This window comes from Pantherophis guttatus, chromosome 1, assembly GCF_059756535.1.
Source record: "Pantherophis guttatus breed Tessera chromosome 1, ASM5975653v1, whole genome shotgun sequence".
Lineage (NCBI taxonomy): Eukaryota > Metazoa > Chordata > Lepidosauria > Squamata > Colubridae > Pantherophis > Pantherophis guttatus.
In genome coordinates, this window is record NC_142063.1 from 39,548,336 (window position 1) to 39,562,568 (window position 14,233).

The 14,233-nt window shown below is 36.9% G+C and overlaps 1 long non-coding RNA gene across 1 annotated transcript in view; it reads right to left on the reverse strand.

The window, feature by feature from the left end:
* LOC117666010 (uncharacterized) overlaps nucleotides 1-14,233 on the reverse strand; it is a 96,597-nt gene continuing 82,364 nt past the window's right edge. Inside the window, exons 4-6 of the long non-coding RNA XR_015731181.1 lie at nucleotides 9,460-9,505; nucleotides 3,404-7,201; nucleotides 1-217 (exon numbers count right to left, since the gene is read on the reverse strand). This is a non-coding gene — a long non-coding RNA (uncharacterized LOC117666010). The remainder of the gene's footprint in view (nucleotides 218-3,403; nucleotides 7,202-9,459; nucleotides 9,506-14,233) is intronic.

Here is a 14,233-nt window from a genome sequence, read left to right on the forward strand (position 1 = left end):
ATATTTTTCTTACTTGTATTTAAGCGCAGCACAAACATGTCTGGAAACATTATTTTTCTTCAGTATGTCCATCTCATTGCCTCCATCTCTTCCTCAACTGATGAATGAGACAGCTCCATCGTTAGCTGTACCAGTATTAAAGTAGTATATTTCCACTTATTCCAACGTTGTCCAAGGACAGCTTCAAGGTGTGCTATTAGACCTTGGCATCCATTACCTTAGAAGAAAATAGGTAACTGCAATGACTTTAAAGAGAGACAGGGTAAGAACTGGCAATAGGGACAGTACATTTGCCACTGGTGCAGTTTTCTGCCAACTCAAGAATGGAGAATTATTTAAGCTCAGTAATGGGGAAATGTGCATAGTTATTCTGACTGAGCTGTAAAATCTTTCATTATACCTGATTGACTTTAGCTGAGAATGTTGTGCGAATCCAGCAGTTCTGATTTATTCATAAACTAGGATTAGTTTCCTCATATTTTAGAAATGGGGCGGGATTGTTCCCATTTATACCTGGAAATGTTAGGAATTGAATTTAGGAACTTTTTGTATGCAATACAATTTCTCTTACTCATTGAACTATAGGTAGTTCTCACTTAACAACTGTTCAGACTTTGTGATAGTGTTGAACAAGAAGGCTTACTCCTGCTCATCATACTTGCGGCTATTGCAACATCCACATGGTCATATGATCACAATTTGTATACTCGGCAACTAGTTCACAGTGTAGTCATTTGTGACTTTTGCTGCTGGCTTCTAACAAGCAAAGACAATAGGAAAACCAGCAGGGGTTTGAAAAAGGTGATCACATTTATTTTATTTTTTTATTTTATTTTATTTTATTTGTATACCGCCCTACTCCCGAAGGACTCAGGGCGGTGAACAGCCATAGAATAAAACATATAAATACAAAATTTAAAATAGAGTAAAACGAATTAAATAATTTGGCTGAAAATTTAAAACCCCAGTAATTTAAAACCAAATTTAAAATTTCCATTTAAAAAGGGGAAAAACTTAGGTCAGGCCAGCTTGATGAAATAAGAACGTCTTGAGTGCGCAACGGAAGGTACGCAGTTCTGGAATCCTCCGTATCTCCGGGGGGAGCTCGTTCCAGATAATAGGTGCCCCCACAGAGAAGGCTCTCCCCCTGGGGGCCACCAGTCGACATTGTTTGGCCAACGGCACCCGGAGGAGCCCCTCTCTATGGGAGCGTACTGGTCGGTGGGAGGCTATTGGTGGTAGCAGGCAGTCCCGTAAGTAACATGAGTGCAGGATGCTGCAGCCATGCAGTATTTGCTTAGTAACAGCAACTGAGACTGCCATCATAAATTGGTGTGATCTTGTGACATCACACTTTATGACCACATCGCTTAGCAATGGAGTTCTCAGTTCCAATTACTGTTTGTAAGAGAGGACTACCTGTATAGCTCTTAGAACTAAAAATACTGAAGATTGACTGTCCTGCATGTATACGCATCTTGATTTTCCTGAAAGAAATGTCTTTCTGGGCCTTGCTACTGAGTTAAAGTGCTATCTAATCAGCCTTGAGTAGGCAAAAACACTTTTTAAAAAATAGATCAATAATAAACATTATAAAGTATAGCAATTTTTCTGCATCTATTTCTTGCTTAATTGTGATGGAATTTTTAAAACCTGCTGACCGGCAGATTATTTATAAGGCTTTCATAAAGCTGCTCCAGCTGCTTCGAATTTTCTCCTTCAAGTCTAATTAGGTGGGATACTAAAGATTTTTAAAAGTTCACTAGTTATTATGCAGTATTATATATCATTAATATTATACTTAAACTGAGTTGACATATCATATTATCAGTATATCATTCATTATGATATTAGGGAAGTATGACCAGGAATACACAACACGATTACACAAACAACTGAGAGAACCCTGAGGATCACAATCAAGACAGCCGCCTAGTTTTAAATGTGGTGCAGAGGTTACCTCACCTATCCCTTCTGTCCATAAAATCTAGCCATCTCTACAAAAACTCAGCTTAGTCCAAAACAGTGACCCAAGCCATTACATTTTCATTTATGTGTAAGGAATCATTCAAGCTGGGCTTCAGTTACCACTAAGACTGATTGGTGTAACATAATTGGAGTATAGGTTGTCCTTGATCACCATTGAGTCCAACAGTTCCATTGCTAAGCAAAACAGTTATGTTAGTTTTGCCCCATTATACAATCTTGCTTGCCACCATTGTTAAGTGAATCACTGGTTTTAAGTTAGTAACATGGTTAAGTGAATCTTCTGCTTGTCAGAAGGTCACAAAAGTTGATCACCATGACCCTGGGACACTGCAATCATCGTAAATATGAACCAGTTGCATCTGAATTTTGATCACATGACTATGGGGAATGCTGCAACAGTTGTAAGTATGAAAAATGGTCATAAATCACATTTTCAGTGCTGTGGTAGCTTTGAAAGGTCATTAAACAAATAGTTGTAAGTTGAGGACTACCTGTACTCAAACTTGCCAATCAGGACAGAATTAATAGGGGCAGAATCTAAACTCATATACCTTTATGGGTAAAATATTTCCCAGGATAGACATCCAAAGTTCTTCTCTAATTTAGGCTTTGGAGAATTGGCTTGCTAGAATGCCAGTTATATATAATATGGATTAATTAATTCTCAATAGGTTTCAACTTTGTTGTACACTTTAGTCCTTTAAGAACATCTATATGAAAATGTGAAGTTCAGTAGGATTAACCTTGTTTTATTGTAATGAGATGAGATTTCAAGGTATCTGAGGAATGTCTGTCATGCAGATATTTTTTTAAAGGGTTTGTTTTAAAATGTTAAGTTTATTTTGTGGCGGGGGTGGGGGGGTGTTGGCAAGTTAGTATGTTTTTAAATAGAATGCTAAATGTACCTCAGCTAAATTAAAGCAAAGCTTTACATATAACTACACATCTGTAGTTATAATGGATTCTATTTGTAAACCATTTAAATTTAAATTTCTAAGTTAAGCACAGTCTTTTTTCCCTCTATAGATAAATATTTTTTTACATTCTTAACTAATTTCTAAAAATCAAAGCAGCTGTAATTTAGAATTGCCATTTCAAGCTACACTGGCCTCACAATCCCCTAGTGATATTGTCAACACATTCTGAAAGGCCTTCTGATCTTTGCAAACCAATGTTAGAATTTCTGATTACCAGCTTCATCCTCACCCCCAACCCTCCCAAGCTACAGAAGCAAAGGTAACCATGTTGATCACAAGGGGAAAAAATCCAAAATCCTTACTAGGAAAATAAGTTTATGAATACTCTCTTGTATAATCTGAACTTTAGTCTCTGAAATCCACACATTCCTTCTGGTATTAGATTCCTTTTCACTGTTATTATCTTTTATTTAAGCTAGCACACTATCTAAACTTACTTTCGATTGTGTTTACAGATTTTTCTTTCTGTTTTCCAGCTATGAAAATAAAAATTCAAAGTTAGAATCAGAGTTTTTATTTTCAAACTGTTAATATATGTATATTTAAAATATCTATTGTTTACATGGCACATAAATTCTATAAACACTGGCATGTTATCAATAATATTTTATACAAATATCTATGTTGCAAAGCTCTGTTGCAAAGCAATAAAGTAGGGTTTGACTTTAGTCAGAGTTTTTAGGATTCCTGTGATGTTATCTGACTGAAGAAGAGAATATACCATACTATTCGGTTGGTTGGTTTCCCATCTTTGTTCTTTTTATAATTAACTCAAGGCAGAGAATATACATAATACTCCTTCTTCCTCCTATTTTTCACACAACAACAACCCTATGAGGTGGATTCGGCTGAGAGAGTGACTGGCCCAATTGTGTTTATACTGTTAACTCAACTTGCCATGATCCATACTTTATAACAAAGTTAAAATATTCTAGCATGTAAAGAGTGAATTGTGATGAAATATTCTAAACTTGTACACTAAATCTGTTCACAATTATTAACTCTTCAAGATAAAACATACCAGTCCTTTATAAGACCAGAGGTGCTTTAAGCGTGAATTATGACAGGTTAAAGATAATCCTGGTTTCCAACCTATAATAACAACTGCTTAGATCTCTTGTTTATCTTTTGAGCATTAATGTAAAATGTTGCCTTTAACATTAGGCTTAAGAATGAATGCAAACACAAATCTAATTTTGATCTCAGGTGAAGGAAGGAAGGAAGGCAGGGGTAAAATCTTCATGATAAAAGATACAGCAAAGAGACTCCTTCAGTTTCCATCTTTCGAATTTCAAAAGTGACCACAAATGCACCACAAGGGGAGCCAGAAAAGTCTGACATTTCACTCAGAGCAAAACTCCTTCCGGCATATTCACAGCAAAGGGATTCAGCGTTCCAATCTTTTTCAGTCTGGGAACTGGCGCCTCTCAAAGAGAGGAGGAGGCTTCTGGCATTTCCCTTCTCCCACAAGTTTTTCCACAGAAGGTGGCAATCTGTCTCTTTCATTTGAAATTGCTCGTAACCAACAGAAATGTAAAAGCACAAGGATGATTTGAGAATACACGTAGAATCTGAGTCAAAAATAGTCCTCTAAAAAAAGGCCTGTTGTACAGGATTTACCCACATTTTTCACTATCTCTTGCACTATTCCTAAACTGTTTGACAGCCACTTAACAAATGCAGAGATATTTAGAAACATGAACTGTTTGTATGGCGTAAGTACAAATCAGAAAGGCTTCACCTATGAAGTTTTTTCTTCTATGAATAGTAATTGTGATGATCCATCAGGAAAAATAAAATAAAATCAATCCGAAAGTCATCATGCAGTAATATTTTTATTAGGATCAATCAAATGACAAAGAAAAAATAATGGAATTCCTAAGAAGCCTTCATCAGACAAGGTGCTACACAAAATGGTGAATCAGGAAGAAGTTCTCCAAATTGTTTTCTAATTATGGAATGTTTTTAATATTGTTTATTTTAGGGTTTGTTTTTTATTGCATGCTGCTGAGAGTCACCTTTTGTGATATGTGGGGCTCTATGAATATGATCACATTTAAAAAATAATAATACATTAAGCAAAAATGTGCCTAATGAAACTCACAAATTCGGTTTCTGCATATTAAGTCCAATTATTTGTAGTAACTCCAACACCCCATTCCTCATCCTTGCCTACCCGTGTTGGTTTGGGCATTAAGACAAACAGTGAAAAATGAAGTTGTTGCCTGTCTTAATCCAGATATAAGGATACCAGGGGCACTTTGAGGCAATTCTGATTATCAGAGTTATCAGCTGCAGGGAGTGGAGAAATGTCAAGGATCTGAAAGAGAGGGAGAGTTCCTACCAAAGGGAAACAGAATTGCCTCAAAGTTCAAGAATCTGCAGTGACTCAAATCATACTACATATGTTTATGTAGAGTAAAACTGCCTTTTTCCTCATTTCCAAACCTCTGTATCCAAAAACAGAAACAGGACACGAGGCTTAGCACAAAGGCCCAACTGCCTTTTTTTTTTTTTTTTTTTGCAGCTCTTGGAATCTTCTCCCTTTATGATTGCTTTAGACTTTTACTCCTAGTTATAATCTAAAAGAAAACTAGTACAAATGTTTCACAGATGGTATATAGCTCTATCAATGATTTTCAAGATAGACAAATGTTACAATAACAAACATTGGTAATGAAACAGAAGGAACGTTTTATACAGTGGTAGACATGTAAAAAAAAAACCTCAAAAGGATTGGAAAGATGTACATAGCACTATCCAGGTAATTTTGAAATCCCATCTTTAGTAAATACAATCCCAGAATTAGCAAGTAATTCATAATTTACTGAGGTATTTGCTCATAGCAGTGAGGATAAATTTTCCCCAACATTAGAAGAAAAATACAGTACCAATGATATTGGATTGGGAACTCAGATACCCAGAATAGCTTTGGAAATTGAGGGGGGGGCATATAAATTTAATAAATAAAATAAACGGGGAGAATATGTAACAATGGCAAAACTAACAACATATGTCCACAACAGAAGTTTAACTAAATTCAAATAAGAATGGTTGAATGCATACTACGTCATGGAGAAGGAAAATACCTAGGCTGGTTTTTAAGAGGGTCTATATATATATTTATAAACACTGAAAAACAGTCAGAACATAAAGAAGAAGGTAATTAGAAATTTACTACTACCTGTGTCTGTTTTTTCCAAGCAACTCTGTTTTCCCTCTCTTTTATCATTTATGAATAATAAATATTATAGTCTATACTTCAGTATTGAGCTTCAAGATCCAAACCTTTATATTATAAAATAATCCATTTTGCAACTGTTTATCAATACCATACTCGGCATTAATTGTACAATTTAAGCAACCTTGTGTTCATGACATTTTAGAAATCATATCATTTTTCCTTATCTTGAAAGATTTAGTTAATCTAAATTATCAGTGTTAACAATTACTAGTCTCTATTCTACAAATACCACTGTACTTAGTGATGACTCTGAATTCTATAATATATTATTCACATTTTGTAATTCCATAAAACTATTAGCTTGGGGGGGGAGGGAAGTGGGGAAACTTAAACGACCTAGTTCTTCCCTTGTTCATTTGATTTAGGTCCATTCCTCCTAACCTTACGCTGAAGGATGATCAACCAAAGCTTGAGCCATCAGAAAACTATACCTGCATGACATTTGCCGTCCTCTCTGCCAATCCTTACTGCATGCTGCCTCTTTTGTCTTTATTCAGTCATTGCAGTCAGCTGATTTCCCTTCAAAGTAAATGAGTGGAAAGTGTAATAGATTTTAGGACATCTTCATGTTGCCCTTGGATGGTGTCTGAATTAGGGGACTGACTCAATCCTTTCTCACTCATGGCAATATTAGAGAAGTGGTAGGAAAAAAGATGTTGCCAGGCCATGCTTGCACTATGGTTAGTCGGAAGTATGAAAAGAGCATAAAATAGTTGGGTGACGTACAAATATATGTATAATGTTCTCAGTTCCATTTGTGACTTACAGTACAGCAGATAAAGCAAGCAATAAATAAAGAACCCAAAATAAAAAGGGACAAAACTGATTATACAAATGTCAAACCAGACTTCATAGTTTCGTTAGTTCTATCATGTTGAACTGAAATCAGCAAAAATCTTGAATTTTATAAAATGTGATGAAATATATATTTAAACTGAAGACTCAGAAATGTGCTTCCTTTTCATATCACCAGATGTAGTTGAGAATATGCCTGCAAGAAAAGAAAACAGTGGGTATGTTTTTCCTCCAGAAATCTCAAAACAAAAACCTGAAAGAAAAAGGTGTATCCAACAGCATAGCATTAGTATCCCTCTTGTGTATCTTGGCCCAAATACTTATAACAAAACCCTAATATTAATGTTATCCTGTAAAACACCCTAAGCAATTCTGGAGAAATATAATTATTTATTTATGTATAAGGGTTCTTAATTGCTTTAAATTATTGGAGGTTGTCTGTATAAAAGATTGAAGATTTATAAAATGTATAAAGAAACTGGGTGGAAATATTAGCTACTCCAAACCAAGGATGATGATGATGCATATAAACAAAACAACCAAATTAAAAGACTACAACTCTTGTTAGCAACTTGTTTTTCTTAACCAAAGACAGAAGTTGCTCAATATAGCTCCCAGGCACCACAACACTCAGAATGCAAGACTTAAAGCTTGTTTCTCACATTTTCAAACAGCATTTTCTGAAATATAAAAATTTTGAAATATGTATTGTTTAACAAAAACATCACTATACAAGATTCTGCTCCACATTGTTTATAACTTACCAAGAATCCTAGGCAGTAGGATATTGTGGAGTAATTCAGCTCAGGTTCCCAGTCAGATCATTGTAAGAGAAATATCTTAATAGAGATAGCCTTTCACTGAAGCACATATTGTTTATTACAGTACCAAAGGCAGCAGAGGCTAACCTAAAGAGGGGTGGAGCTGCAACCTTATTATGTAGACATATCCTAATTACGGTATACATACAATCAGTACGGTAGATTAATTTACTGGATATAGCAACACAGTTTGATTTGATATGCACATTGATGAGGTAAAGATAGTGAGGTAATGAAGATGACACACAGACAATAGCTCATTGAGTTAGACAAAGACTGTGTTCTCTGAATAAAGTCACGACTGATGTGTTGCACTTTCTTCTAGGTATTATTTCCCAATGACCTTGCTTCCCAGTGTTGTTCTATCTCTTAGTGGCCTAATCACATTCTTTGAGTCTAAATGCTCTATAGCTGAGCTGGCAGTTTATTTTTCCCATGGTACATACATTTGGGGAGAGGATACTTTACTTGCCTTAACTAGCACTATTTCTTTCCATAGTCCTCAACCTGTGACACGATTGAGCCCAAAATGTCTTTTGCTAAACAAGATAGTTGTTTAACTGAATTTTGCCCCATTTTACAACCTTACTTGTCACAGTTGTTAAGTGAATCACTGAAGTTGCTAATTTAGTAACATGGATGTTAAGTGAATCTGGCTTTCCCATTGACTTTACTTGTCAGAAACTTGTCAGATTACAAAAGGTAATCACATGACTCCAGTTTCCTCTCCTTTGACTATTGCTCATTGAAGACTGGAACACATCTTACTATTAGGAGGAAGAATGACCATAAGCTAATAGAATGGTCATAAAGATAAAATAGTGTCCAGAGAACAGGTTGAATAAGGTGTTGAGTATCTTTAAGAAAGCCAGATGTCACAATGATGGAATAAATATATATTGACCCAGTGTTCTTTTAACTCAAAGTGTCAAGGATTTTGTTTGGGATTATCTTGATACAGATCTACACTCCTTCATTAAGCTACAATTGTCAGCTTTATATTTTTCCTTGGTAGCCTGACAAATCTTTCTCCCTTTTTTCTGTCTACAGTTCATTAGTTTTAAAACATAATCCTGCACACAGGAACTTTGTCTGTTTTTATATCTGTACAATTCCTCGTGGATGTGTTCTGCTTTATTTTAGTATGTATTACTTGTATAAGAAGTTAGACAAAATCATCAGAATAGAATTGTAAGTACAAATCATATGAATGAAATTGCATATTTTAATGCCATTTAAATGTCATAGTATATGAAAATCCAGCGTGAGACTTTTTGTTTACAAAACTCAGTTTTGTAATGCATAATTATATAGTAGCCATTGTCTACTATATTTATCTCAAACAAAAAGAGGCAAAATCTGATGCAGCTATGTCAGATTTGTACAAAACAAATCATAGGAGCATCTGTGGATAAAATAATTTAGGAACAAAATAGTAGTACATTTCTTAGTAGATTGAAGTGGTATCTATGGTGACCACACAGATAAAGAAGAAACCATTTTGGCTGAATTAAGCTGATTCAGGGTTCACAAACTCTTAACAAAATAGCTTAGCTTAAAAAAACTGGAAGAGAGCTAAAACAATTAAATCTCAGTTCTCTTAATTTTGAAAATGAAAATAGTGTAGTCTCACTTATAAACAAATCCTCTTAATACTCCTTTTTGGACTTCACTGGTATCTTTTTGGATAAACAAAGAAAAAATGATTATCTGTTGGTATTTTCTGAAACTGATAGGAAAATTAACAACTGATAACACAAAAATTCATTCATTATTTATTATTGTTCTCCCTTGATAAATATTACAATATCTTAGCAGCTAGAAAATTACAGTTCTTTTTCAAACCTCCTATTATACTTAAATACGTATTTTATTCACACGTTAAGTTTTATATTTGTTGCAAAATGTATGATTTGCATAAATTCTCTAAACAAGGACATGTAATTTCAGAAATTTGGTATTGCCCAAACATCCTTAGATCCTTAGGAGCTAATAGGCAAAATTATATATACTATAATTATTGAACAACTGCTGTACTAAAGAAGTCTTTATACAACAGATCCTTTTCATCCCCTCATTAGCATTGCAAGACTCCTTCCATGTACCCAAAATCTGTTCTTTGGGGCAGGACCTCCTAGTGCAGATTTAGTGAGATGAGGAACAGGCATTGCTGGCTGATGATGACATTATTCTGGTTAAGCATGCTTAAGATGGACCTCATTCTCTCAGTTTCCCCTTATACTTCCCTGGTAAATGGAAAGAGAGCAAGTTGGTAGGGCTGGGATTCTTCATCTTGGTGGGTTCAGAGGCAAATGTAGATTAGGCATTTGAGTTGATTAGATGTGTTAGTCATTATGAATTAATAGCAACAGCACTTAGATTTATATACTGCTTCATAGTCCTTTACAGCCCTCTCTAAGCGGTTTTACAGAGTCAGCATATTGCCCACAACAATCTGGGTCCTCATTTTACCAACTTGGAAGGATGGAAGGCTAATTCAACCTTGAGCCAGCCAGAATTGAACTCCTGGCAGAGGAATCCAGAGTTAGCCTGCAAGACTGTATTCTAATCACTCACGACCCACTTCCTGCAGTCACAAGCAAGATTTTAACCCAAGCATGACCATTTTCTCCTGCTCCTCTTTTTTCTTATTTTCCCCAAAGTTTCCCATTTTCTGAAAATTTTCCTCCCTTCTTCCATTTTCTTTCCCCCCACCCCCAACTCTTCTTCAGGGTAGGCCTATTAAGCTTCGCAGGGCCTCTCTTTCCTTAAATCATATGCTGTTTAATTTCTACAACAATAATAGTTTGTAACTGTCTGGTATTATAACCAACGTGGGAGTAATGACTTGATATGTGCTATCTTTGGCATATTGACATTCTTAGTTATAAATATAATGCTGTGAGTTTGTTCCACTTAATGCAACATTTCTTTTCAAAATAAAAATAACTTCTAAATAAAGAGTTGATGTCCCCAAAGCAGCTGGTGTTGTTTACACCGGATCTAGAATCATTATTACTGCCCACTTTCCTTTTAGATATGGGAAATTATTCTAACTCATCAGGATAATTTGCATACTTCTAGAGCAGGGGTGGGCAAATGTGGCCCTTTTACAACCTGTGGACTTCAACTCCCAGAATTCCTTAAACAGCTTGGCCACAGGTTATAAAAAGGGCCACATTTATCCACCCCTGTGGAATACTCTAGCAGAAGGTCACCATGAGCAGCAGAAATATTTATTTCATTATTTTTAAATATATTTATTAAATTTATTTGCTGCCCAATTCACCGCAACACTGGACAGCTTATTAGAGTTTGTCTTATCAGCTCAAGCTTTTCAATTTTTTTTTTGCAGGAGAATCTAGACAAGAAAGTGGTTAAAAGAAGAAGCTGTTTGAAGCTGCACAATGTTCGGGGAAACATATAGATATAGACAAGGAGGCAGGTATCATGATGACCCTCAAGATAATATGCCATGTTTTTGTTCCTGCCAGAAGAAGATCCCAGCTATTTTTATACTAAGTCCAAGTTCATTATATTGCTGGGGGAGAAAGCGGAGGGGTCTGGAGGTATGTCGAGTGACACTGACACTCTTCTGGACAAGGCAAGAAGATGTCTGCAAAATGAGCACAGGAAGAAAGAGACAACTACAAAGAAAACTTGAACTTAGAGGAGGAGGGTTGTCTGCATGTAACTCAGAGGATCAAGAGACTATGCTGAATCTACACAATCAATTTCAGGTCTTCTCCCAGGAGGTGGCTCACCACGGGCCTGGTGGCACAGCAGACTGATAGCATTGTGATTAACACCAGCTGTCTGTAATTACTGTAAATTCGAATCTCACCAGGCTCAAGGTTGACTCAGCCTTCCATCCTTTCTAAGGTAGGTAAATTGAGGACCCAGTTTGTGGGGGCAATAAGCTGACTTTGTATAAATATACAAAAGTATGAAGGCTATTGCTTAACGCACTGTAAGCTGTCCTGAGTCTCCGGAGAAAGGCAGCATATAAATCAAATTTTTTAAAAAAAATTTAGCAAGGGGTTCTCTGCCCAGTTGCTGGGTGGGCGTGGGCGTGGCTATGGTGGGCATGGCCTAGTCAGCCTCCTGCACCACCGCAAGGGGCGGCTTTTTGCCTTCCCTGGGCTCCAGAAGTTTTCCTCCGGGAGGGCGAAAACAGCCTACCCAGGCTCCAGAGGCCCTCTGGAGGCCAGAAACAGGCCCATTTCCGGCCTTCCCAAACTTCCGGTAGGCCTGTTTTTCACCCTCCCTGAGCCTCCATGCGCGCCCTGCACTTACCTGCATCCAAAACGGGCCGCATGGGGACTCCTGGGAGGGGTGGGCGGGGCCAGCCAGGAGTGCGATTTGGCGGTTCTCTGAACTGCACAGAATCTTAGCTAGAGGTTTTCCCGAACCCCTGCAAACCCCCAGCAGCCTACCCCCGTGGCTCACAGATGTGTAGGGAAAGATTATTTCTCAGCATTCCTGAGATGGGAAGAAGGTAGGAATCCAAAAATTGACCCAACGAGGAAAAAGCATGGGGAGGAAATGGGCAACTTGGTGCTGAGCGGAACAGCCATCTGCAGATCAGACATAATTTCAAGGGAAGGGCATTATCTGTCAAAGGGCAAAGGTGCAGAATATGATGAAGAGGCTGACCTGATGAATTAAACTTATTGACCATTATCCCTTTCTAGTTTCATGTTGGAATAAATGACACTGCCAAAAAAGAAATTGAAGAACAGCAAAAGCTAGGCAGGAATGAAAAAGAATTTGCAGCACAGATGACACCTTTGTCCATAATTCCATCTAAAGATCATGATCCGAAGGAAGAATAGAGGATTCTGAAAGAGCACTACAAGTTAAAGGGAAAATATTATTGAAAAACTTTGGATTCTTGGAACATGCTCTATACAGGTAGTCCTCAACCTATGACCACAGCTGAGCCCAACATTTCTGTTGCTAAGTGAAATATTTGTTAAGTTTGTTTTGCCCCATTTTACAAATTTTCTTGGCACAGTTGTTAAGTGAATCATTGATGTTGTTAAGTTAGTAACATGGTTGTTAAGTGAATCTGGCTTCCCCATTGACTTTGCTTATCAGAAGGTCATAGAAGGTGATAATCTGACCCCAGGACACTGAAACCGTCATAAATATGAGTCAGTTCCCAAGCATCTGGATTTTGATCACATGACCATGGGGATGCTACAATGGTCATAAGAGTGAAAAACGGTCATAAATCACTTTTTTCAATCCCGTTGTAACTTTGAACTGTCACTAAATGAACTGTAGTAAGTTGAGGACTACTTGTATTATAGGAAGGGCTTTTGGTGAGAGACAAATCTGACCAAAGTATGGGAAGAATGTTTGGAAGACACCTTGCTCAAGTTTTCTGGTGGGTTTTAGACAAAATCTGAAGAGGTGCGAGGCCAATACCAAGAAACACACTCACAGCATAATCTCAATAAGGAAGGAAGTGCTAAGAAGGAATCGCCAGAAGATGCCAAGGGCATTCTTGAGAAAAGCAGTGCTAAAGAGCTTTAGCAGTGCTAAAGAGCACTGGGCACCAGTGCTCAGAGTATAGGGTACAAATAGGCAGAACCTGAAAAAAAACAGACCCAACAAAATGAAGTATGCTATAAGGTGGGTACTGGCATATCCAAAAGCACTCTTCCTTATGTAAAAAGCATTATTTCATATTATGGCTTTCCACACTAAAAAATTAATAACTAAAGATAGTGGAAACCTAGAGCAAAACTTTGAGCAGAACAGCAGGTTCCTCTATAAGTAGTTTGTCTTTCCTTTCTTTGTGGATCTCTGGAGCCAATGCATGCAATCAGAGCAAAGGCCACCTGTGGGATGGATGCCAAAAGAGGTGTAAGGAGTGGAAATTTCTGTTTCTTTTTTCTAGATACAGCCTAATACACCCAAGTTTCTGCTCCCTGGCTCAAAATACTAATTATGAAACTGCACAAAGGTTTTGCAAATGTTTGTATACTGTACCACAAAATAAGAGTGTCCTCCCGGCCAAAAAGATAGCTGTTAATGGACAGAGTGAAAGGTGCAGCTCAGGATGATTGAAAGCCAATTGGAATAGTTCTAACTTCCCAGCAGGAGATAAAATTAGTGATTAGCAATAACAAAATATGTGTCTATTACATGTTTATCCTGCCATAATTACATAAAACTCCTAGTTATTTACAGTATTAACATAAAAAGGTAGAAAGCAAGATAGAAATGACATCAGTTACAATAGAAGAGCTGGTCTTGTTGGATTTGTGTTGATCACTTGCCTTTCTGTCCGTGTAAATTCTGAGTACAGTTTTTATTGCCTTCCAGTAAGGCTTTATGCAGTTCCACTAGCTTGGTACAGGATTATGTTATAGCATCTTGTCTGTAATAAAACAAAT